Below are 25,518 nucleotides of genomic sequence, written 5' to 3'. Positions count from 1 at the left end.
TAGGAGGATCACAGAGGTTATGCTGAAGCACGGACGCGTACGTTGGCACACTCGGTGGCGGTGGCTGTACACCAGGCACAGATGGCTCCAGGACGGCGCACCTAACTTCTTCGCGAACGACCTCCGCGAGTGATGGAAGCCCTTGACGACGACGTTAGACCCTGTAGATGAATGTGTCTCAGCTCTTCTCTGACCACAGATGGAATAAGCTCCCTTAAGGCATCATCAGAACCATTGAAGCTGGAACCATAGGCGACCGGTGACCTGGCGGACACGTTACGGTTATAGTGCTGAGCCCTGTGTCGAAGTGTTTGTTCTATCGTGGTAGCCTCTGTTAGAAAATCTGATGCCGTGCCAGGTGGATTGCGCACAAGCCCAGCAAATAGTTCTTGTTTCACACCGCGCATTAGGTGGCGCACTTTCTTCTCCTCTGACGTATCTGTATCAGCACGCCTAAAAAGGCGGATCATGTCCTCGTAGTAAATTCCAATACTTTCGTTAGGGGCTTGGACATGAGACTGCAGCGCCGACTCCGCACGCTCTCTTTGGTCGTTGGCGGTGTAGGTAGCCAACAGCTGGCGACGAAAGAGGTCCCATGATAACAGTGTCGTTTCGTTGTTCACGAACCACGTCCGCGCTGAATCTTCGAGAGCAAAGTACACATTGTAAAGCTTCCTTTGCTCATCCCAGCCGTTGTAATTGGTGACCCGTTCGAATTGTTCCAGCCAGTCTTCAGCGTCCTCATAAAGCTCGCCATGGAGAGACGGTGGCGTTCGATACTGGAGGACGACGAACTGGGGTGAAGACTCACCGTTAACCGCAATGTTCATGTTGTATCTATGCATGTTGGCCACAGGCGCGTAGGAAAGACCCGAATTCCGGCGACGGCTTGGAAGGCGGCGGCTGCAACTGCGATGGACCAGTGTCAGATCCGTGGTGGCTCTCGGTTGCCTTTGAGGGGGTGAACTCAGCTAAAAGGGAAATCGTATCTGGCTGCTCCACCAGAAAATGTAACGAGTACAAGGCAGCGAACACACTGAACCGATCAGTTCCACCCACTGCACTGTTTTGTTCTCTTTCTCGGTTCCGCGAGGCACGCGGCAATATATATTCAAAAGGGTGGGGGGGTTAAAACATTTATTGAATATAGTAGTTACATAGAGATGTTTGGGTTAAAGACGTATCGGTCTCCTCCTCTCACAATGCTAGGTGGTGGTGGTGGTGGTGGTAGAAACATTTTATTGTCGTTTGGAACAAATATTGGGGGCGAATCCCCCTGCATGGCACTTGGGTGCTCCCTTACTACATGGGAGACACCCTCATAAGGCAAAAGAAAGTCCTTGAAGAGCAATACTCCTCATAGCACTGGAAATGATCTTCTGTTGGTCTTGAATTGAGGTGTTCTTCATGAGAGACTCCCCGTAGGACTCTGCTAAGTTCGGTTATGGGAGAGGAGGAAAGGTGGGGCATTAAGAAGAATGTGTAGGAAGTGTCCTGCTTCGCCGCAGAGTCTGCATGGTGAGGAAAACTGGTCTGGGTATCTGACATGTAGTAATGTAGGGTATAGAGCAGTCCGAATCTGCAGGCTTCGCCAGTGTACGCCTGCGCTATGGTGAGAGAGGAGGCTGGGAGTGTATATTCCCTTCATTTGTCCCGGTAGTACGATAGAATATCGCGGAAGGAGAGCAGGCGCTCCTCAGCCTGTAGAGGGTGCTCCATCCCTCTAGCCCGGAAAGTAAGACCTCGGGCTATGGAATTCATCTCCTCGTTGCCAGGGAGGCCAGCATGTGTTGGCGTCCAGATGAGAGTTATGGGGTGCTGGGGCTGCCAGAAGCGTAATATGCGAGCAGCGGTGCGGGATATATAGCCGTTGGCATAATTTAGAACTGCAGATATGGAGTGAGAGATAATTGTTGTGGCAGATGTAGAGATGAGAGCAAGCGCAATGGCTGCCTCCTCGGCCTCTGTGGTGGAACTGGTGATTATTGAGCTGGAAGTAAGCAGCTTTGCTTGATTGTCGGCTACAGCCAGGACCATAAGGGAGCCTGACGAATATTCCGCTGCGTCCTCGTATACCACCTCTTGGTCGTCGCTATATTGTCTGTGAAGGGGGTGAGCCCTGGCTGTTCTGCGGCCCTGGTCTCGCTCAGGGTGCACGTCTTCAGGGATGGGAGGTATGATGAGGTTAGAGCAGAGGTTAGTGAAATAGGCGGACTGCCTGAATCGTATTGCTTGGGGCGGTAGAGAAAGAGTTGTTATTTTGAAAGGGAACAAGTTAGGCCATGTTCCCTTACATAGGTGTCGATGGTGTTTAGTGCCAATTGTAGGTGTTCCTCTATTTCGGCATCACTACCCCGGTTAGCCCAGACAGTGATGTCGTCGGCGTAGATTCTGAAATGAATGTCGGCGATTTGTGATAATTTTTTGGGTAGGTGAAGAAGGGCTATGTTGAATACTTTGGGGGAGATGACGGCGCCATGGGGCGTACCTCGTGCACCTAGCATGATCTCTGGAAGGCAGTGGTCGCCAAAGGTAATTGTGGTTGCGCGCTGGCTGGGGAAGTCTCGTATATAATTGTACAACTTGGCGCCTACTCCCATGGTTGTAAGATTCTGAAGGATTGCTGAATGTGTAACATTATCAAATGCTTTGGTCAGATCCATGCCTAGGATGTCTTTGGTGTCACAGGTTTGACTGTTGAGAATGTGCTGTTTCAGCTGTAAGAAGACATCCTGTGTAGAAAGGCCAGGATGAAATCCAAACATTCAGGTGGGCATGAGATTTCTGCCTTCTAGATATTGACAAATTCTGGTCTGGAGTACACGCTCCATTAGTTCCCGAGAGAAGAAGGGGATAAATGGGCCTAAGGTTTGAAATTAGCAGAGTTTTTCCAGGTTTCAGTATAAACGCAACTTTGGCCTCTTTCCATTTCGACGGAAGGGTTCCCCGCTGCCAGCACTCATTAAAGTATTCGGTAAGGGCGACAATAGATTAGAAATCGAGATTTCGGAGTGCCTTATTATGTGCTCAATCTTGACCGGGGGCTGAAGATGTGTTTTGCCTCTGAAGCTCAGCCTGCACCTTTGATACCATGATGTGTTGGGCCCTGAATAGTGAGGGTGTGTTATAGAAGGATACTTGGGGAAGTAGTGATCTCGTAGTTCATGGAGAAGTTCCGATAGGGGTGTACCGCAAGTATGTATTAGTCTAGTGAAGTTGTCTCGTTGCGTAGTCCTAGTCTTACTAGAGTCTATTAGGTGCTTAAAAAGGTTCCAAGTCTGAGATACACTCATATTTCCATTTAACTTGTTGCATAGGGATTCCCAATTCTGTCGTGAAAGAGTTGCTGCATGCGCCCTTATCTCTTTGTTAAGACAGGCTAGGCGGCGTCCAAGTGTCTGGTTCCAGCGCTACCGTTTCCAGCGTCGTTCTAGGCCGCCTTTAGCTTCCCATAAATGTAGGAGGCGGGAGTTAACCGTGTCGTTTGGGCTGTCATCTGGCAGGTGACAAGATACTGATTGGACATCAATTTGTAGTTTATTTGTCTATTCAGTGATGTCATTAATGGGGGTGCAGGCGCAGGCTGCTCTACACGTTCGGAAAGAATCCCACTTCGTGAATGTTGAACTTCTGGGAGGCGTACAGGGCAGCTGAATGTTTAGTAGGATATCTATGATAAACTGATCACTTCCTAGATTCTCTTGTGCGTTGCACCAATACGCGTGAGAAAGACGATGTGCAAAAGTAAGGTCTGGTGTAGTGTCTCTACAGACAGTGGTTCCCGTGCGGGTAGGAAAGGTAGGGTCAGTGAGAAGGGAGAGACAGGTTTAACAAGATACTTTGTTGGGCGAGTTGGTACTTATTCATTATTAATATAAACAGCGCAGACACGAAGACAAGGGACAAGATACAAGAAAGCCATAGTACAAGAGACAGGTTTGTTGCGCGGCTAACCATACGTGACGTCCTTTCGGTGTGTCGTGCGGGTAACCCCAGGCTGTATGTCGAGCGTTAAACTCTGCACCAATAAGTAACGGCCACCTGTTAGCTACGCGCCTCGCAAGCATAAATAGCCGTTCATAGTTGTATTTATGGCACTTCGGATGACTGTATACATTTAGGATAAAAACTCTTTTCGCTCGAGTGTGTTGTGGAGCCCCTATTCCGGAGGCCCATTGGCAAGCAATGCCTACCGCGTCCGTTTAACCAAAGCCGTTTGAGCCTTGAGGTCTTGACAGCCGAGCAAGGCCGCCTCCCAGTCCTCTCTAGTTGGATTTGGGTTGGGGAATATATGGGTTTGACTGGCACGCCCAGACCACGTGGAAGGTGTCAGCTACCAACCCACAGTACTGGCACGCACCATCAAAGGACGGGTTGAAATGTTTAAGCACCGCCGGGCACAGTACTGTATTGGTAAAAATTTTGATGAGGAGGCGCTCGTGAGTACGCTCCGATCCCTTACAAGGGGCCGGATAGCACCTGCGCTTCTTGTAGTAATCGGTGATGTCTGAATGTAAGGGCCAGATTGTCTGATTAGGAGCAGGTGGTGGTGGTACAAACTTTATTCATTGAAGGCCATAAAATTAAAAAAGTAAAATTATGTTGTCGCCGTTTCGTGGGTGGCCTTCCGGCTGCTGGTCGTGGCCTCCAGGTCACGCCTGGCGGCGACTTCCGCTGCCCAGGTCGTAAGCCGCTGTTGAATATGCGGCTCCGAGCTGGCAAAAGCAGCCTCCTACAGCTGCGGGCTGTTTATTTGCCAGGAGACGGGGGAAAGTGCGCCGGACAAGAGTAAAGAATCTGAGCATAGTCTGCTCGGGGAGAGCTGCAAAGCGTGCACTGGGGCGAGAAGGCACTGGGGTGAATAAGGGCAAGGCGTGCAGGGGAGAGGAAAGTGTGGGCCTGTAAATGGCGCCACGTATTCTCTTCGATTTTAGATAGGGACTTGTGAGGGGGAGAGAGGGATAATCGGGAGTTGCGGTAGTGGAGGGTGATGTCATGGAAGGTGAGGAGGGAGACACGCGTGCCCATCCCGGGGTGGAGGGGGCCAGCTCGGTCGGTCATTTCGCGAGCGATAGAATTTGCCGCCTCATTTCCAGGGTGCCCCGCGTGAGCCGGAACCCAAAATAGTTGGATAGATCGGGAAGGGGGGGAGGAGTGCTTAAGGATATTGAGCGCAGAGGAAGAGATTCTACCTTTTGCAAAGCTGCGGACTGCGGTCTTACAGTCGCTAAATATGAAAAGGGCTGGTGTGCTGGCAATGGTGAGGGCGATGGCTGCTTCCTCTGCGGCAGTGGAAGTGAGAGCATGGATAGTGGCGACGGAGAGGGGGCTCGTGTATTAGAGACAGTGGCCAGGGCATAGGCGGGATGCGACAGGTAAGGTGCCGCATCAACACACACGGCGTCAGACCGTGTACCGTACTGGCACCAGAGGGTGGAGGCGCGGGCAGATCGGCGAGCGGCATGATGCTCAGGGTGCATGTTCTTGGGAAGGGGCTTGACGGTGAGCATGGAGAAGAGGGAGCTGGGCAAGGGATGGCTGACAGAGATAGGGGAGACAGGGGTCAAGCGAAGGGAAGTAAGAAGGGCTCTGCAGGGGTGGTGCGAGATAAACGATCGAGTTGTGCAACGCGATGGGCATCCACAAGTTCTGAAAGAGTGTTGTGGACGCCCATCGCCAGTAGACGAGAAGTGGGGGTGGAAGTGGGAAGCCCGAGAGCCGACTTATAGGTTGGGCGGATGAGACAGTTGACCTTGTCCTCCTCGATACGAGACAGAAAGAGGTAGGGGAGGGAGTAGACAAGGCGGCTTAGCACAAAGGCCTGAACAAGACGACGGAGGTCGTGCTCGCGCATGCCGTAATGTCGGTTAGCGACCCGTCGTATCAGCCGTACCGTCTGCTGGACGGTGGTAGTAAGGCGGGAAAGGACAGTAGTGTGTTTGCCATTGGATTGGAGAAAGAGACCGAGAATACGGATGCAAGAGACAGAAGGGATGGGATGTCCGTCGATAGTGATGTTAAGGTTAGGAGATGAGGTTGGAGCTATGCCTCGAGCCAGGAGGAGCAGGAGCTCCGACTTGGACGGGAAACAAGCTAGCCCGACCGTGCGAGCATAATCGGCGACCGTTTTAGCGCCTGCCTGGAGGGCGGCTTCCATCTCACCAAGATTGCCGGTAGTCACCCAGAGGGTGATATCATCAGCGTAGAAAGCTTGGGAGAGGCTAGGAATGCTAGCTAGAGCACGTGCTATCGGAAAAAGGGTGATGTTGAAGAGAAGGGGAGAGAGAACAGAACCCTGGGGGTACCTCGATTTCGAAGAGGGAAAGCAGGAGAGGAGAGGGTGCCGAATGAGATCTCAGCCGTGCGATGGGCAAGAAAAGCCTTGATGTAACTATGGATTCGGGAGACCACGTTAAGGGTAGAAAGGGCGTCTAGGATGGCGGTATCGAAGACATTATCGAATGCTTTTGTCAAGTCCAGTGCCATGATCGCGCGAGTGCGCTTGGCGTGAAGAGGGTGAAGAACCTCTTCGGAGAGCTGGAGCATGACATCCTGTGTAGAGAGGGATGGGCGAAAGCCGAACATCGAATCGGGGAAGATATGGTTGTCCTCGAGGAAGCTCTGTAAGCGGTCTAGAACGACGTGCTCAAAGAGCCTACCGAGACAAGAGGTGAGGGAAATAGGACGGAGATTTTGAATGTCTATGGGTTTGCCGTTCTTGGGGATGAAGGTCACCTTAGCGTGGGTCCACTCAGAAGGTAGGGTGCCTTCGTGCCAATGTTTGTTAAAGAGGTCCGTAATGGCCTCTAGGGATGATGTGTCCAGGTTACGGAGGGCGTTATTGGAAATTTGATCTGCTCCTTGTGCGGAAGTGGTGCGGAGCTTATGTAGCACCGCACAAATCTCCCCAAAGTGATATCTGCGTCAAGCGCAGAATTAATGGTGCCGTTGTAAGAAGGGAGGGGGGACGGAGGGGAAGTGCAGAGATAGCGATCTCGGAGTGCAAGAAGGAAATCGGAATCGGATAGCGGTGAGGATTGCAGGAGGCGCGTCACATCCCTGCGTTGCGTGGCCTTGACATGCGACGGGTCAAGAAGGGCACGTAGGAGGCCCACGTATCCCTCAGCCCGAGGTTACCGGCCATGCGGTCGCATGTCTGGCCCCACTGCCGCCTGGTGAGGTATGAGCAGTGCTCCTCAATTTCCATACCCAGGCGGGCAAGGCGGAGGCGTAGTGACCAATTGTGTTTTTGTGAAAGCCAGCGGCGGTGCAGGGAATGATGCGCCTCCTATAGGTGAAGGAGGCGGCTGTCAGCCGTGGAGGAGTGAGGAGGGGTAGGGACGGTAGAGGTGGCGGATGAAACATCTTTGAGCAAGGTGGCAGTCCATTGAGAAAGGGCTGAGATGGAGGTGGGGGCATGTTGCTGTGAGTGGCGGAACCGATCCCAATCGACTACCTGGCTCAGACGCTGGTGGGAGGATAGGCTAGGAAGAGAGAAAGAGATGGACAGGATATAGTGGTGCTGCCGAGAAAGACCCAGGTGTTCGTCCACGCTGCATCCACGACGTTTTTGCAGATGGAAAGGTCCGGATTAGTGTTGCGTTGGACGCTGCAGCCGATGCGGGTTGGGTCAGAAAAATCATTAAAGACGGATAACTGTTCGTTCTGGATGAATGTCCACAGCGCGAGACCTTTCCTACTGTTCCCGGGATGACCCCAGCTGACGTGATGTGCATTGAAATCCCCAAGAATGAGGAGCGCGTTGCGATGTGCGCGAGAAAGGGCTTTGCGTAGAAGGAGGAGGAGAGGAGCTGAAGGTGTGCGAGGAGGGCTGTAGACATTAAGAACAAAAGACTGGCATCCTGTCGCCGCCGGGGTAAGAGTACTAGGAAAAGGTGCGTGCACTCTGGAACGTCGAGAGGATGCTCTATCGCCGTGTAGTTGCGGTGAACCAGAGTGGCAATGGTCGGGGGGGATGAGGAAGAAGGATGGAAAGCAGTGAAGTCGCGCAGCTTAACTGGGGAGAAAGTTTCTTGGAGGGCGAATAAAGCGGGGAGCTCGGAGGGAGGGATGTTCTGGAGGTGGAGCTGCAGCGCGTTCCGCTTTCCGCGGAAACCACGGCAGTTCCACTGCCAGAAATTAAGGCGTGAGGGGTGTCTGGCCATCACGAGGCCTGGGTGGCCCTGCTGGTGCAGGGGGATTGGGAGATGAGGAGGAGGGGAGGAGGGATGACACCATTAGGGTCGTATGGGCAAGTTCGGCTTCGTGGGCACTCTGGCGGGCCTCAATTCTGGCTACGCGTTCGTTAATTTGTTCCATCCATTTCTGCGTGTCGGTACGCAGCGTAGAAATTGCGGCCATGACCCAGGCAGCACATTTCATCGGCCCAATAATGGGGATTGATTGGGGATTACTGGCCCACAAGTGGCCCAATGGTGCCATTGAGCTACCAATAATGTGCAACCACGCTATACCATAATCATTATTGGCCCAGTGAACTTCACCCATATCCGTTATTGGCATTCAACCGGCTAAGAGCGGTCAATAATGCCCATTTATATTGAACAGTTTGCCATTATTGTATACACAATGAGGCAGCCTGGTCATTATTGGCCAACCAGCTGCAATTGTTTGCCAATACCTTCCACACCATGGTATAACCTGGTAAATATTGTCCGGTCAAGCCTGGTCATTATTGGCCAACCAGCTGCAATTGTTTGCCAATACCTTCCACACCATGGTATAACCTGGTAAATATTGTCCGGTCAATAACAACGGCTTCTCACTATTGAATATATCTAGGCATAGAGTGGTCAATAATGTACAACAAATTTGGGCGGCTTGCTAATATTGTAATATCTTGGTTTCTAGTGGTCGATATTGTCTAATGAGCCTTGATGGCTGACCAGCATTGCACATATCATGGCATAGCTTGGCTAATATTGACCGGCCATTATGGTTGCCTCGTCAACATTGAATATATCTTGGCATACATTGGTCAATATTGCCCCACCAGCTTTGGTGGCATCCTAACATTGTATATATCTTGGATTATAGCGGTCAATATTGCCTAATGAGGTCTGATGGCTGGCCAGCATTGCACATATAATGGCATAAATAGGTTAATATTGTCCGGCCGTTATGGTTGTCTTGTCAGCAATAAATAAATCATGGCATATATTGGGCAATAGTGACCCGCCTGTCATGGCGGCCTGCCAACAATGTATACATATGCATTATATTGTTCAATATTGTTCGCTGGACTGTGATGGCTAGCCAGCATAATGGCATAGGTTGGGCAATAATGTTCTGCCAATATGGATGGCTTGTCAACACTGCATATATCTTGCCATAGATTGGTCAATATTGTCCCATCAGCTTTGATGGCATCCCAACATTGTATATATCATGGTTAATAGTGGTCGATATTGTCTAACGAGCTTTGATGGCTGGCCACCTTTGCACATTTCAGGCTGCGGCGGCGCTAAAAAAACAGTAGAAGTAGCTCTGACCGACTGAGACATTTCTAATGCTTGCATCTCAATATGACAGTGTGTTGGGGCTAATTTCGACGCAACTAAATTTTTCGCTGGCCCGGACGTCAGTTTATGTTCAACTGTAGAAGATATTCATACGCCATACGTAATTTGGGCTACCATATGTATAATGTTTATTGGGATTAATGTATAGATTGTCCTAAAATTGTTTGACTGAGCTGACCAGACAAAATGAACAGAAGTGCCCATCACGGAAAATGTAGAATATATTTTTCTGAATACATTTTTTGTGATTCACTAATTGTTGTGGATGACCTGCGATTATACTTGACAATTTTGGTAGAGAACTCTTTTATTTACGACTTTAGGCACGATTAATTGTTATGCAGAATTCTGCATATAATATCTTCGAGACAATTCCTGCAGTCTAGAGGGCCGGATGTCGATCACGCGTGGACGTAGCTAACACAGATAGTGTTCCAAACTTTAGCCAAGTGTTGAAAAAATTCTGACAGCATGTGGAATCTACACTGCAGAAATTAGCGAAGGCGAGATTAATGCTACTGCATACGGTGCATTACGTATCATTATCGTTATCAACTAAACGCAGCGTCATTACCATTGATTCTGTCGTCATTGTCATTATCACTAATTGCAGCGTCATTCTTGTCGCTATCCTCACGGTAGACAATGAGAATTACGTATGGTGCTAGTTTCGCGATCCAGGGTTTAGCGCAGTTGGTTAAAGCGTTAACTAGGCTAGGAATTCTATTCCCGGTGGAGACGATTCGTTTTTCTGATCTCGTCAAATCAGGATGATTGAAAATGATTGACACAGCAATGCACAGATCCGGTTCACAGATATATCCATGCACAAATCTCGAACACATCTCGCGCACAACTCTCGCGCACAACTCTCGCGCACGGGATTTCGTTCCATGGGCCTATTTATACGCATACGAGTACAAGCATACGCGCACGCTCGAGCACGCATCTGATCTGACAAGCAAATGTTTAATAGATGCGTGTCCGCGAAAAAAATCCTGAGCAGTCAAGAAACGCAAGGTACTCAAATGCAAAGAACGCAACAGAACGTGTGTGTCGCTTGAACAAACACCATGGGTTACGTTTGGATAGTAAACGCAAAAACGATCGAATATATCCGGTGAATCCACATCCTGTAAACGTTTGTCCATGATTGGAAACACGCACGCGTAGCATTATTATTTCCGCCTTGTTTTACGCAATAGAGAGAAACCCTACATAAGTTCAAGCGATAGCAGAGGTGGGAGAGATCGATAGCGCTAGCCAATCAAACACTCACTGCATGATTCCCCATTACGCTAGCTGTTTCCAGCATTCAGCATCAGCACCGACTATACCACGCCTCAGTACTAGCTGTTCTTATAGACAGATATGTTGGGCTGCTTTCAGGGCCTTCGAGTTCTAATATCTACTAAACACAAATTTGTTCTGTACTCTTTTGCGCTCTGCTGTGGGCTTCAGCAACAGACAAAGACAGAACGACTTTGGCCATCGGTGCAGCAGCGCATAAAATATTTCAGCTCAAAGAAAAAATACAAGCAACATATATTCTACATTATGTCTAGCTAATTCACTTGACAAGAAAACAAATCTGAACTGTCCTGGAATGGTTCGTATTCTAATGCGACGTAAATCGCACACTGCCAAAAAGTAGTGCACATGTAAAAGATAAAAAAAAAAATCAACAGCACTGCATGGGGCAAAGCAAACGAAAAAAAAAATAAAAATCTTAAAACAATTACCTACAGTGTAATGAATGCGCGCACATGTGTCGCCAGCATATATGGTAACAAAATTGAAATTGCATAATAATGATGTTCTTTACGGAAGTTATTTTTGTTCGAAAGCTGTAATATATGGCTCATACTGATGCATTTGACCAGCGTTTGACAGCGCTCTCCTAAGCATTGTTCAGAAACTATTCTTCAAACATTCATTGCCTTATTATCCAACCATATAATCACCGCACCGAAGGCGTTTCCCTTCAGAGAACTAAATAATTCTATCCCATCATGTCAACCAGGCAGCTAATTGCAATTCGTATATATTAAAAGTAATGCGAGTGCGTTACTTTAGCAGTTTTGAGGCATTTTTAGAGAACACCACTCTCGAAGAACTTAACACATGATTGAGAATTAGGGTTCCTTTGTGAAATATTCTGCCGCTTTCACAAGCGCTGCTTCCGCGGGCTGAAAGATGATTATACCGCGCTTCTTTCTGAGGACAACCTTGTCCCAAGTTCGTAGATATAGTTTCAATGTTGACCCTTGCTTTCTTTCTATTTTTTCTTTACTGCAAATTTACTTCTTCAGATCTTAGCTCGTCGAGTATTTTGTATTTCTTGATATGCCCACGCTTAGTTCCACGAGGATTTTTTCTTGCTCTAAATGTCCACCTGATTTGAAAAAAAAAAATAAAAATGAATAACATGGGAATTTTTAACCTTGAAGTACTCGTAGTTATGGTCGTTTTCGCTTTTCTTTTCCTTAATAGGAATACAGCAAGTATACGGGCTGTTGCATCGCTCAGTTGCGCGTGATAACGTTTCAAGAGAACTCCGTCATGAACAGCGACCTGTGAGCCATCTTTAATAAAAAAAATATGTCCATTTGTTCGAACCGAGGACGATTCCGTGAAAACTGAAGATTGTTTTACGTATGTGATTATTATTTGAAACTATGAGGTAAAACGTATTTTGCCTTAACAAAAAAAAATATAGCGAAATTATCATTCCACTGAAAATGTTACCGAGCCAACAGTCGAGGCGACCAAAGAGCTCCGAACGCACTCCTCATTGTTTTAGCGAAGCCAAGGGCAAAACTCTGCGCATTCCTCCTCACAAGCTTGGCGCAAAGAACGTATGGTTTCCATTCTCTCGTCCTTTTATCGCCTCTCCGCCCGAGGGCTTTGACTAAAGCAATTCTCCAAACCGCTTTCAACTTCCCGTCTTGTAGCCTTTTCTCCCCGTGAAGCAGCCATTGCGGAAGTCCAGCGACCTTCACTGCCCTCTCTTTCCTCCCGGCTAGGCAGGCGTTGCTCACAATGCCCCCCCCCCCCCCCCCCACTCTACTCTCCCTCACTCTTCCCTTCCTTCCCGCCAACTTTCCTGGCCGGCAGCCTTCTGGGCTCACGTGGTCCTGCGGGACCTCTTTCATTTCTCTCACCCCCTTTCGAGCTTTATGCCTACTCTTTGGACAGATCTCAAGCAAAAAAAAAAAAGAGGGAGAGAAAACACAACCATCCTTCTGCCCCCTTCCAACCGTGCCTCAAAACTCGACACAACAGAGGCGTCTGGTCGGCCACACAATCCCCACCCGCTCGAGCTGCTCGAGCTCCCGCAGCTTTGGACAGCAGAACCGAAAAACCAAGCCTTGTGAAAGTTCCGATTCGTTTTAATGGCCCTGAAAGAGGATATTTGTGAGTACCACCAGCATTTTAAGTTGTTTGTTCATAACTGAGCTCTCTGAGATTATTTCTTGCTTTGCCTCCTTGTAAGATCGCTACTTTTTCTTACCAGGTGTATAAAGCATCAGATCCCTGGGATGTACTTTGCGTGGCAACATTCATTTTGGATTGTTGCAACTGAGGTCTGCGAATCTGCGCTAGCCGTATGGTAAGATACTTTTTTTTGCATGATTTGGTTCTGTATGTTGTCAGCCTTGATCATCATGTCAATAACCGATATGCTTGCGAGAACGGAAAGTCATTTATTTCGACCGCACCACGCCAGTCAGTTCTGAACTGTATTTTCAGCGCACTATTTTGTATGCATAAACTCTGGTCATAATGACAAAATTTACGGCGCCGAGGTGGCCAATTTGTATTGCAAAAGAAAACGTGGTCCTGTAAAACATGACGCGTGTTTTGTGTGATTTTCAGGTTACAACTTCATCGCGCCTGTGTTGAGTGTCTGAAGTGATCAGTTTCTTTTACATACTATATTCAAAACTCAGAGTTAAGTTGAGCTTTCTGGGACATGATTTTTAGTTGCGAGGGAATATTTAATATTGTAATTTGCCGTTATGAATGCGCTATTGGATTGGTCTAAACGACGCGTAGCTTATTCACGTGTTTGATCTTTCTCTTGCGCTAATTTCGAGTAGTAGAAGTGTCATAAAATAGCCGCTTAAAATAGGTTATTTACAGTTGCTACCATAGTTCTTATACTTTACCACACGTACAAACTTGTTCCCACAACAAACGTGATGCTAAGTTACGGATTTCTTTATTTTTTCAGTTCGAGTGTATCATACAAACCCCAACGCATCTGTGTCGTACGTTGTTTTGGCTGCAGCTTTGGCAACTCTTAAAATGTTCTGTTTGCAGTAATGATGCAGTGCACACTAAATTTAGCAGCCGTGGTTGGAGTGCGACTGCCATTTTTTGTGTCTGTTTTTTCCTTTGTAGTTTCTTTTTAGTTCTTGCGGCAATCTATTCAAAGGAAAGCTATTGATTTGAAGCTTCCAGTTATGACGACGTCTTTCTTCTACAGGTGTTCGATCACAAAGGCACTACAAGTATAACGGGGCAAGCACTGACTACCGTTTAATGAATATATAACGGCAAATATCATTTTGTTTTATGTTTACAGCGTCAACAACACATCCACATGGGAAGCCGTGTTCTGCCAGATGTCGCAACCAATGTAACCAAGTTAATATGGCCGGCCTCACTGAGCATGCAGCTTATTTCAACCTGAGTAAATCAGACAAGAAAGTTGCCTGAGGGCCAACAGGTAGTGCTTTATTTTGCATTTTTACTTCACGGTCTAGCTGCACTTCCACTTTCCAAAAGTTTTCTGTCTTAATGGGATTTATGAATGTTGCTTTTATTTCCAGGTGCCATCTGCGAAAGGAAATACATTGTTATGCACGCTGCTCAAGTCCATATCTTTAAAGGCTGCATGGAGCTGCTGCCCCTACAACCGACCACAAAAGAAGCTGCGATGAACGCAGCGCCTTCCTCCAACCTGGGACCTGAGAACACCTTGCCAAGGGACGCAAAGACAGGAGGAGCACTGAAGTCTAAGAGTTCTGCCTAAATGTTTCCGTGCCCTGTAACACGTGCACACCTAATAAATCACCATGCAGTGAACCTTTCAGCTGTATTATTTTCTGTGCATGGATATCCTCAGCATGCTTTATTTAAATAAAAAGCTGCATGAAAAATATCTGCACTGCATAAGTAGGGGATGGCTTTGCAGGTGCCTATTAGTCATAGCACGAAAAAGCAACTAGCCGGATTGCCAATTGCTCTGGCTGGATGCCAATAATGCAAAACCACTGGGCAAGATTGGATTAAATATTGGGTAGCCGATAAATCTGGCTGGATGCCAGTTGTTAATATCCAGTGAATAAGCATGGATACAAGATATTGGATGGCCAGTGAGCTTGGCGAGATGGCCGTGATATAACAACCAGTGAGTGAGCTTGGGTGGAAGATATTGAGTAGCCATTGAGTGCCGTTGAATGCCAGTAAACAAGGTAGTATGCCAATACTGGTTTTGATAGGAGAGCCGATCAAATTGGTTGGCATATATCTTGGCTCTTTGTGCGCCCCAATCAGACGCCAATATTGACCAATATTGGGACCAATATATCCCAATATTGGACCATTGGCGGTCCATTGACGGCGTGCTGCTTGGGGAGGCATTGCTCATGGGCATCAAGAAACGAGGCTGTGTGGTGGATGACGGCCTCCACCTCCGGGATGGATGTGGGCTGGTTGGTGGATCGCCTCTTTTGTGGAGGGGTGCGGGAAGGGGAGGTGGCGCGGGAGGAAGTATTGGAGGAGATGGACATGGTGGCGGGTAGGGGCGGCTGGGGCTTTTGAGTGACAGGTGGTGGGGGGCATTGTGGAGAAGGGCTGGGGAGTTGGGGGTGCCCAAACAACGCCTGCAGCTGTTGTTTTAGCATGGTAATCTCCCTGTTTTGGGCAGCGACTTGAGCTTTGAGCTCTTCTTTTTCGGGGTCGGGGGTGGGAGGCTGCAAAGGCCGGCTCACCTGGGAAGAAGTCGATGAGGTGTATTGACTCGGCAGTGGTGGAAAAGAGACGGAGCGGCGGCAGGGGCTGCGTTCTTGGCGGGTCCGGGAGTTGGACCGCTGGCTGGGTCTAGATGGGCGGGAGTCTTCGGTGGACGGTTTTGATTGCGGTGGGGTGGATGACGTTGACTTAAGGCTGGAGTTGGTTGGAGAGGGACCGGTCCGCGCGTAGCGAAGTCCACACGGGCGGGATCCCGTGACATGTGCGCCTTGGCACAAGATGCATTTACGTGTCCAGTCGGGGGGCTCCCTAATCTCGTGCACGGCTCCGCAGCGAGTGCAGCGTCCGGATCTGAGCTGGGTGCATACGTCGGAGCGATGGCCGTAGCTCCAACAATTGGTGCAGGCTTCGGCCTTGCGGCGGAAAGGGTGGCAGATAAAAAGGCCGCAGTTGAATATCACGGTGCGGGGTAGTTCCTTTGTGCCGACGAAGGTGATCATGATGGACTGCGTACGCCCCATCTGTCTAGCATCGGCAATGTCATAGGTATTGCTGGGGTTCATAGCTTGAAGGTCTGCTATGATCTCCTCTTGGCTCTGTTGGTACACGGCGTTGTAGATTGAGAGCATTGTCAGGAGCGGCAACGTAAGCGCGCAGGGGGTACGAATTGGTTGCGAGACGCAGCTCAGAGGTTTGGACATATAACCGGGTGCGTTGGTCTGAGGGTGAACTCACAGTGAATGAGTTGTTGTATGGGTTGATACGTACGCGATCCTTGGCACGGGCGGTGGCATAGTCAACGTTGGCGATGATACAAAGTGAGGTCAGGAAGGCCCCATTGGTAGTGGTGCGGAGGTCGAGGCCGCCGCCGGGGCGGCCTCGCCGGGGCGGAACACGATCTTGTAGTCTTCTTGTGGAAGTCGAGGTAGAGGGACATGGTGACGTAATCTGGGAGTCTTCAGTGATGGCGGGGACGCTATTGCGGACTTGAGGGGTCGCTTTGAGGAGTAGCGTCTCCTCTAGGGTAGGCCGAACGCTGGGCCTTAACAATTCGGGTCCAGCGGGGGTCGTCGTCAAATTCTTCTGGAGTGATGGGCGTACCGTCGACTTGGTTCTCCATGTCGACGTCTTTGAGGCTACAGCAGCTGCGGCGATGGCTCAGCGGCCGCAGGGGTGGCGTGAGACGCAGCTCTGCGCTGCGGACAAAGCGGTGCCACGCCGAGCGTTAGGCTTAGCTCGGCTGCTTCGTGGCGGGTAAAAGATGAGGTCCTAGTCAACCGGCGGTCGGTCGGATGAAGGCAAGTAATGTGTCAGGTGAATCCTTACACCTTCACGGGCTTGCTCACAAAAATGGGTGAGTATCCGAGGCGACATATGAAATCCACGCACTGAAAAATACGGATCCCATGCGAGGTACGTTCGCACGCGTTCCGAGCTAAGGAAGCGTCCCTTAGGAGCAGGCTTCCAAGGACAGGGAGGTAGCCCGCGGAGAGAGTCCGCGGGCGGCCTGATGGGCCTGTTCGTTTCCTTTGAGTTCCTGGTGACCGGGTGCCCAAATGAGGTATATGCGGAGTTGGGGATTTGTATCGGCAGTTAAATAGCAGTACACGCCGGTCAACGGAGGAGCCCATCCCCATCCCTGCCTATAGTTCCGACAGGCCCTTCGCGAGTCAGTGATGATGTGTTTCGACTTGGGAATACTGAGAGCCAGAGCGATAGCAATCTCCTCCGTGTGAGTTGTGCTGTAGGCTTTGAAACGTAGCCTGTTAACCGTGTTTGTGTTGTCTGCGAGTGCAGTCGTATACTACCCCCCGTGATATGAGCCAGCAACATCCACACAATACTCGTGTTGCTGGTGGCCATAGTATTGCTCCAACGCTTCTGCGTGCGCCTTGCGACGACCGTTATGGTCTTCTTTGGACATGTTGCGGGGAAGGGGTCGGACCCTGAGGGCGCATCTCCAGCGTTCTGGCACTCTCACCCTTTCCTCAATGTGGTAATCGTGTTTGATAGGTAGTCTGTCTAAGAGGCGGCTGCCGGACGTGGTCTGTATAAAACGCGTGTATTGGCTGAGCTAGTGGGCTTCTCGCAGCTCCCGGAAGGTGTTCACCACGCTCAGAGCCAGAAGTCTCTGTTTGGATTTACTGACGGGAAGGTTGAGAGGCAGCTTGATGACTTTCCTGTGGATGGCCTCCAATTGATTATCATCGTGTTTATGCAGGTACAAGTAGAGGGTCGAGTAGAGGAGTCTGCTCGTTACAAAAGCATGGGCAGCCGCAGTGCATCCTTGCTTCTTAATCCGCCCCGTTTTTGGAGACGCGGCGGATCATACGGCCCACCTGGTCTCCCGCCATGCGAAGTTTGGCCAGAGTGGTGCCAACGCTGCGTTGATGGTGTGTGAAAAGGCCAAGGACGCGGATATCTTTGGCCTCCCGGATCGGTCCCGAGGGAGACTGATGTGAAGCTGAGTTGTGTCACGAGAGGAGGGACGTACGCGCACAAATTTAGATTTAGCTGGCGCGCACTGGAGTCCCCAGTAGGTCGTGTAGTCATCGACTATGGTTACCGCCGCCTGCAGACAGGACTCCATGTGGCCCAAGTTACATCGCGTGGCCCAGATTGTGATATCATCCGCGTAAAGTGTGTGATGTATCCCAGGAAGAGAAGCCAATTTGGAGGGATGATGAAGCATGGCTAAATTGAAGAGGAATGGAGACAAGACAGCGCCTTGAGGTGTCCCCCTCGAGCCGATCATGTTGAACCTAAATGCAATTACTCGGGAGTGCACGGCCTATCCGCCACCTGCCGATTTGCTACTAGTTCCTCCACTACGGCGTCTTCATAGCCTGAGTCGCTTTGGGACGTTAAACTCCACAAACCAAACCAAACCAAACCATCTCTAAAGGAGTGGGAGGCCGTGCTGGGCTACACGGACCCGGCCATCCAGGCTCGGATCACTGAGTGGGCTGCAGAGATCACAGACAGGACGCAACTAGCGGCTATCTGGCACGGCCAACAATCAAACTGAACCCTCACCTCTTAAAGCCGATGACAAATGTTTTCCGATCCGTTCATCCACCACCGAATAATAATAATAATACTAATTGGTTCACAGGAAGGAAAAGGCGCAGTATGTGTCACACTTGCTCTGTGGACACCTGAACCGCGCCGTAAGGGAAGGAAAGAAGGTGGGAGTGACAGTGGAAAGAGAGAAAGGGGAGCCGTAGTGGAGGACTACGGAGTAAATTCGAGCACCTGGGGATTTTTAGCGTTTGCTGACATCCCACAGCACACGGACGCCACTTCGTTTCGCCTCCATCGAGACGCAGCCGCCCAACCACCGAGGCAGTGGATTAAATTATAGGAAGAGAAAGGCGCGGCAACTGCCTCACTTGTTTTTTTGTGGACGCCTCAACCGCACCATAAGGAAAGGGATGAAGGTTGGAGTGAAAGTGGAAAGAGAGAAATCGGAGCCGTAGTGAAGGGCTACAGTAATTTCGACCACTGAAGCAGTGGTGGAGGAGATGGTGAAGGGTGGCAGTTCCTGGCCCTACGGGGCTTGGAAGGTAGGTCAGCGCCGCATGGGGCTAGGTTAGTAATAATAATATTAATAATAATAATAATATAATAATAATAATGCCGCGTGCCTCTCTGAAAAGCGGAAAAAGAAGAACAGAGGACAAAGAGTACGAAACTGAGTGTAGCGCGTGGAACTGTTCCGATCAGTGATCGCTGCCTTATACTCGTTACATTTTCTGGTGGAGGTGCTGGGTACGATTTCCCTTTTTGCTGAGTGCAACCCCTCAAGGGCAACCGAGAGCCACCACGGATTTGACACCGGTCCATCGCAATTGCAGCCGCCGCCTTCGAGGTCAGTCGCCAGAGTTCTGTCCTCTTTCCTGCACGCCTGTGGCCAACATACATAGATCCAACCCGAACATTGCTGCTAACGGAGAGTCTTCACCCCAGTTCGTCGTGCTCCAGTCTCTAACGCCACCGTCCTTCCATGGCGAGTTTTATGAGGACGCTGAAGACTGGCTGGACCAATTCGAACGGGTCGCCAATTAGAACGGCTGGGATGAGCAAAGGATGCTCTATAATGTTTACTTTGCTCTCGAAGATTCAGCGTGGACGTGGGTCGTGAACCACGAAACGACACTATCAACATGGGACCTCTTTCGTCGCCAGCCGTAGGCGACCTACACCGCCAACGACCGAAGAGAGCGTGCGGAGTCGGCGCTGAAATCTCGTATCCAAGCCCCAAACGAGAGCATTGGAATGTTTTACGAGGAGATGAACCGCCTTTTTAGGCGTTCTAATCCAAATATGTCAGAGGAGAAGAAAGTGCGCCACCTAATGCGCGGGGTGAAGCAAGAACTTTTTGCTGGGCTTGTGCGCAATCCACCTGGCACGGCATCAGAGTTTCTAGCGGAGGCCATCACGATAGAACAAACACTTCGACATAGGGCTCAGCACTATAACCGTAACGTGTCCGCTATGTCACCGGTCGTCTACGGCTCCGGCTACAACGGTTCTGATGATGCCTTATGGGAGCTTATTCGATCTGTGGTCAGATAAGAGCTGAGACATATTCAGCTACAGGGTCTAACATCGCTCCCCGAGGCTTCGGGAAAACTAGGAACAGCGACCTGCGGAGGTGAGGCTGCTGACGAGCGAAGTGCTGAACATCCTCCATCAAGTTTAGTACAAGATAACGGCTATCAGACGACGACATGTAACGATGATCCTGAGTGCGCAGTTTCGGACATACCAGTTTCTATCGACGATTGTCTCATTACAGCTTTAGTTGATACGGGGGCGGACTATTCAGTTATGAGCAGTGGGTTAGCCAGGAAATTGAAGAAAGTTTTAACCGAGTGGACTGGGCCTCAGCTCCGCACTGCAGGGGGACACCTTATTACACCGGCTGGAAGATGCGTTGCGAGAGTTGCAATTGACGGATTTGTTTGTTTGCGACTTCGTTGTACTTACTCACTGTTCGCGAGACGTCTACTCGGCTTGGACTTCTTACAGGCTAATGGTGCTATAATTAATTTACAAGAGTCACGAGTGACATTTTCGCCGAGCCAAGCCATTGCGAGATCTAGCGTCGAATGTTCATCAACGTCCGCCTTACGTATTACAGCTGCTGACGTTACTGTCCCACCACAGTGCAGCATTATGGTCTTAGAAGAAAGCGACTGACCATGCGACCGCGGCGTACTGCCAGAGAGGAACGTGAGCCTGCTTCTTCAGAAAGGGATATGCGCTGCAAGAGGACTTGTCCGCTTTCGGGACGGTTTTGCGAAGCTCTGGATTACGAATTTCGGAATCGAGCTTCAGCACATTGCGAAAGGAACGGCCATCGCGTATGTTGCCGACTTTATTGAGCCAGGGAACATCTGTACTCTTGCGCCGCCGTCACCAGCCAGATGTAACGCACCCGACATGCTATCAAATGTGGACATTAATGCCAATCTGTTGGTGGTTGAGCGGCGGCGACTCCAAGACCTCCTTCAGGAAGTTTCTGGATGCTTTGGAACGTCTTCGAAAGTTGGGTGTACCCCAGTATCCAAACACCGCATTATGGTTGACGCGGAGACCAAGCCGATTTCCCAACACCCATACCGAGTGTCGTCAACGGAACGAGAGGCTATTCGAAGACAGGTGCAGGAAATGCTTATCGATGACGTGGTACAGCCATCTACCAGCCCCTGGGCTTCGCCTGTAGTGTTGGTGAAGAAAAAAGACAACACCTTGTGTTTTTGTGCCGATTATCGAAAGTTAAATCAGGTAACGAAACGGGACCTATACCCGCTCCCACGTATCGATGACGCATTGGACCGGTTACGCAATGCCAAATATTTCTCGTCGCTTGACCTCAAGAATGGCTACTGGCAGATAGAAGTGGACGAAAGGGACAGAGAGAAAACAGCGTTCGTCACCCCCACGGCCTTTATGAATTTAAAGTGCTTCCTTTCGGTCTGTTCTGCGCCAGCAACCTTCCAGCGAATGATGGACACCGTCCTCTCTGGACTGAAGTGGCAAACGTGCTTAGTGTATCTCGACGATGTCGTCATTTTCGCGGCTAGTTTTGAGGAGCACCTTGACCGAGTACGAATGGTACTACAGGCACTGCGTTCAGCCCAACTGACGATAAAACCACAGAAATGCCATTTCGGATTCCAGGAGCCCCGCTTTCTTGGCCATGTTATTAGTTCTGAGGGCGTGAAACCAGATCCCGACAAGACTGCTGCTGTGAAAAAGTTTCCGCGCCTAACCGACAAAAAGTCCGTTAGAAGGTTTTGGGGGCTTTGTGCCTATTACAGGCGTTTCGTAGAGAATTTTTTAGTGATGGCCGAGCCTCTCACGCGTCTTACCCGAGACAACTTTTGCGTGGCAAGATCAAGAGGATGCTTTCAACGAGTTTCGCCGGCGACTGCAGGCCGCCCCGATACTTGCCCATTTTGAAGAAAACGCCGCTGCGGATATCCATACGGATGCCAGTAATTTTGGACTCGGTGCCGTTCCGATCAGTGATCGCCGCCTTGTACTCGTTACAATAATAATAATTGGTTCACAGGAAGGGAAAGGCGCAGTATCTGTCACACTCCTGTCTGTGGACACCAGAACCGCGCCGTAAGGGAAGGGAGGAAGATGGGAGTTAAGGTGGAAAGAGAAAAAGAGGAGCCGTAGTGGAGGGCTATGGAGCAATTTCGACCGCCTGGGGAAGTCAGCCACCGAATTTCATCTGTTGTAGGCCGTCATTGCACCCGCAACTGCTTAAGTGGTGGAAGACGGCTGTTGTTGCAGCGCGCGTCTCTCTCCCTCTTCTCTTTCCTTTCTTCTCTGCTTTGTCTTCTGACCGCACGAGGCAGCGGAAGGGGCCCCGTCTGGGTGGGGCAGTGGTAAGATGCCCGACTGCTGTGCCGGAGTACCCGGATTCGAACCCGACCTCGGCAGCTGCGTTTCGATGGAGGCGAAACGAAGAGGCGTCCGTGTGCTGTGTGATATCAGCGCACTTTAAAGATCCCCAGGTGGTAGAAATTACTCCATAGCCCTCCACTACGGCTCCTCTTTCTCTCTTTTCACTTTTACTCCCACCTTCCTCCCTTCCCTTACGGCGCGCTTGAGGTGTCCACAGAAAACAAGTGAGACAATTACCGCGCCTTTCCCTTCCTATAAATCAACTTTTTTTAAGCGGCTCAGCTAGTCCCGCCGGGGTGGTGCAGTGGTAATACGCCCGACTATTGTGCCGGAGCACCCGGGTTCGAACCCGACCGCGGCGGCTGCGTTTCGATGAGGCGAAACGAAGAGGCATTCGTGTGCTGTGCGATGTCAGCGCACGTTGAAGATCCCCAGGCGGTCGAAATTACTCTGTAGGTCTCCACTACGGCTCCTCTTTCTCTCTTTCCACTTTAACTCCCACCTTCCTCGCTTCTTTTACGGCACAGTTCAAGTGTCCACAAAACAAGTTAGACAACTACTGCACCTTTCCTTTCCTGTGAACCAATTATTAGGTGGCCCAGCTCGCCCGCCAGGGTTCCTGCAGTGGTAGATGCCCGACTACTGTGCCGGAGTACCCAGGTTCGAACCGTATGGCTCCTATTTCTCTCTCCAATTTCACTCCAACCTTCCTCCCTGCCCTTACGTAGAGGTTGAGGTGTCCACAAAAAAGAAGTGAGATAGTTGCCACGCATTTCCCTTCCTATAAATCAATCAATCAGGTGGCTGAGCTACAGAGCCAGTAGCAGGCCCGTGCATTTTATTTTCCTTCTTCCTACAGCCATAACAACAGGCAGCGGAGGTGGCTCAGCTACGGAGCCAGTAGCATGCCCGTGCATTTTCTTTTCCTTCTTCCTAGAGCCACAACAACAAGCAGTGGCGGGTGCAATGGCGGCCTACAACAGATAAAAATCGATGGCTGGCTAGCCCCCGTCGCAAGCGGCGTTGATCTACCGTGCCAGCCCCGTAGGGCAGCAACAGCCACCCTTCACCACCCCTCGGTTTACGTTTCTAAGCTCACATAGAGGCAACTTTATGACAATTTGGCAGCTATGAAATGGTGCCTTGAAGCAGGGTTTTATTTCGTTATGCCAACGAAAAGGCAATTGAATGCAGCTGTGCGATTCGCTCTATATGGAGGGCAATGAGTTTCCTTTTTTTAGAGCGCAGCTGTTTGGCGCCCATTCCTGGGTTTTACGGCGTCGGCTTTGTCCCTCGTACCTAACTTCACTTTCACTCCCACCTTCCTTCCTTCCCTTACAGCGCGATTCAGGGGTCCACAGAAACATGTGTGACAGATATTGCGCCTTTCTATTGTAACCAGCTCCACTTTCACTCCCACCTTCCTTCCTTCCTTCCTTCCTTCCTGTACTGCATGATTTAGGTGTCCTCAAAAGAAAGTGTGACAAATACAGCGCCTTTCTATTTCTGCGAACCAATTACGAAATACCCGCTTTAGAGCTCAAGTGGAAGACGTGACAACACCAGGTACAGACTGCTAAGATAATAATTCATGAATAATGCAAGCGCCCAGATCGAACTGTAGGGTAACATGTGCATAACCGAGAATTCACACACTCACCGAGAAAAGCATCGCATTGTTAAATAGTCCTAAAAGAAAGTCACATACTCTTCACAGAGGAGCGATCCAATACCTGAATCCAGGCAAGCATAGTCAGCAATGCGCGGCCGCACAACGCTAGCACGAGTTCGACATCATCGTCTTTTGGATGGATGGATGGATGCATGGATGTAATGTAGGAGCGTCCTCTTTGAAACGGGGTGGTAGCAGTAGCTATCATGCTCATTTTTCTCCATATACCTTAATTATTGATTTAGAATCGTTAACTAAACCATCATTCTATTTATTAAATTTTGCTCCTACATAACTAACATTATGTCACTTCTCTGCTTTTAAGCCACGAATCTTCCAGCCGTTTTTTGCTAGTTTCCACCGCCGGTTTATTCACCCGGCCACTGTTATCTCTAAACCCCAGAGCTTCAGGAACAGTGATTGCGCCTGCATCAACTTCCGGATGGATACCATTGCATTCGAGTATAATATGGTCAATTGTTTCACTGGAGTTTCCACATACAGCACATGCGTCATCTCCATTGTTAAACTTCTTTTTGTAGCTGCGTGTTCTAAGGCACCCTGATCTAGCTTCAAAAAGTAGGGCACTGCCTCTAGAGTTATCAAAGAAATCTTCCTTCCTGATCTGCATTTTCCACTTTCGGTATAATTCCACACTCTGTTTCTTTTCCATCAAATTTATCCAATATTTACCTTCTGTGTTTTTCACCTGTTGCTTAATGCTCTTTATTTCTCCGTCCGTGTTACTAGCATACTTACTAGTTAGTTTCCTAGTTATTTTCCTCCATTGTGAGTCAACGCTCTTCAAGTATAGGTATTTAAATGCTTTAGCTGCCCATCTGTTACTGTCCAATTTGCTCAGGCGTACCTCATATAATACTTTACTCTGAGCTTCCCGTACTTCGAAAGATGCCCAGCCCATATCTCCCTGTACCGCCTCATTTGTAGTTTTGCCGTTGGCACCTAGTGCTAATTGTCCAACGGATCTCTGATTTGTTTCTAATGTCGACTGTACCTCTGATTTTAGGCACGAAACCGCATTTCCGAAAGTAAGTCCGGGCACCATAATTCCTTTCCAAATACCCCTCAATACCTCATACCTACTGTATATCCCCACAATGCCTTATGCTTCATAATCCCGGCATTCCTTCGCCCTTTGGCCTTAAGTGATTGCTCATGCTTTCCAATGTATGCCAATCCTTCGTTTACCAATACCCCCAAATATTTATATTCTGCTACTCTAGGTATTTCAAGGCATTACATTTTAAGACCCTGATCAGTTGAGCCATTGAAAATCACCAGACCCGACTTAACTGCGCTGACACTGAAGCCTAGAGCGTCCCCTTCGTCTCCGCAATACTTAACTAGAGTTTGCAATTCTTCCAGACTCTCAGC

This window comes from Amblyomma maculatum, chromosome 11, assembly GCF_055883805.1.
Source record: "Amblyomma maculatum isolate TAMU_Amacu chromosome 11, ASM5588380v1, whole genome shotgun sequence".
Lineage (NCBI taxonomy): Eukaryota > Metazoa > Arthropoda > Arachnida > Ixodida > Ixodidae > Amblyomma > Amblyomma maculatum.
This window is presented reverse-complemented; position numbering follows the sequence as displayed.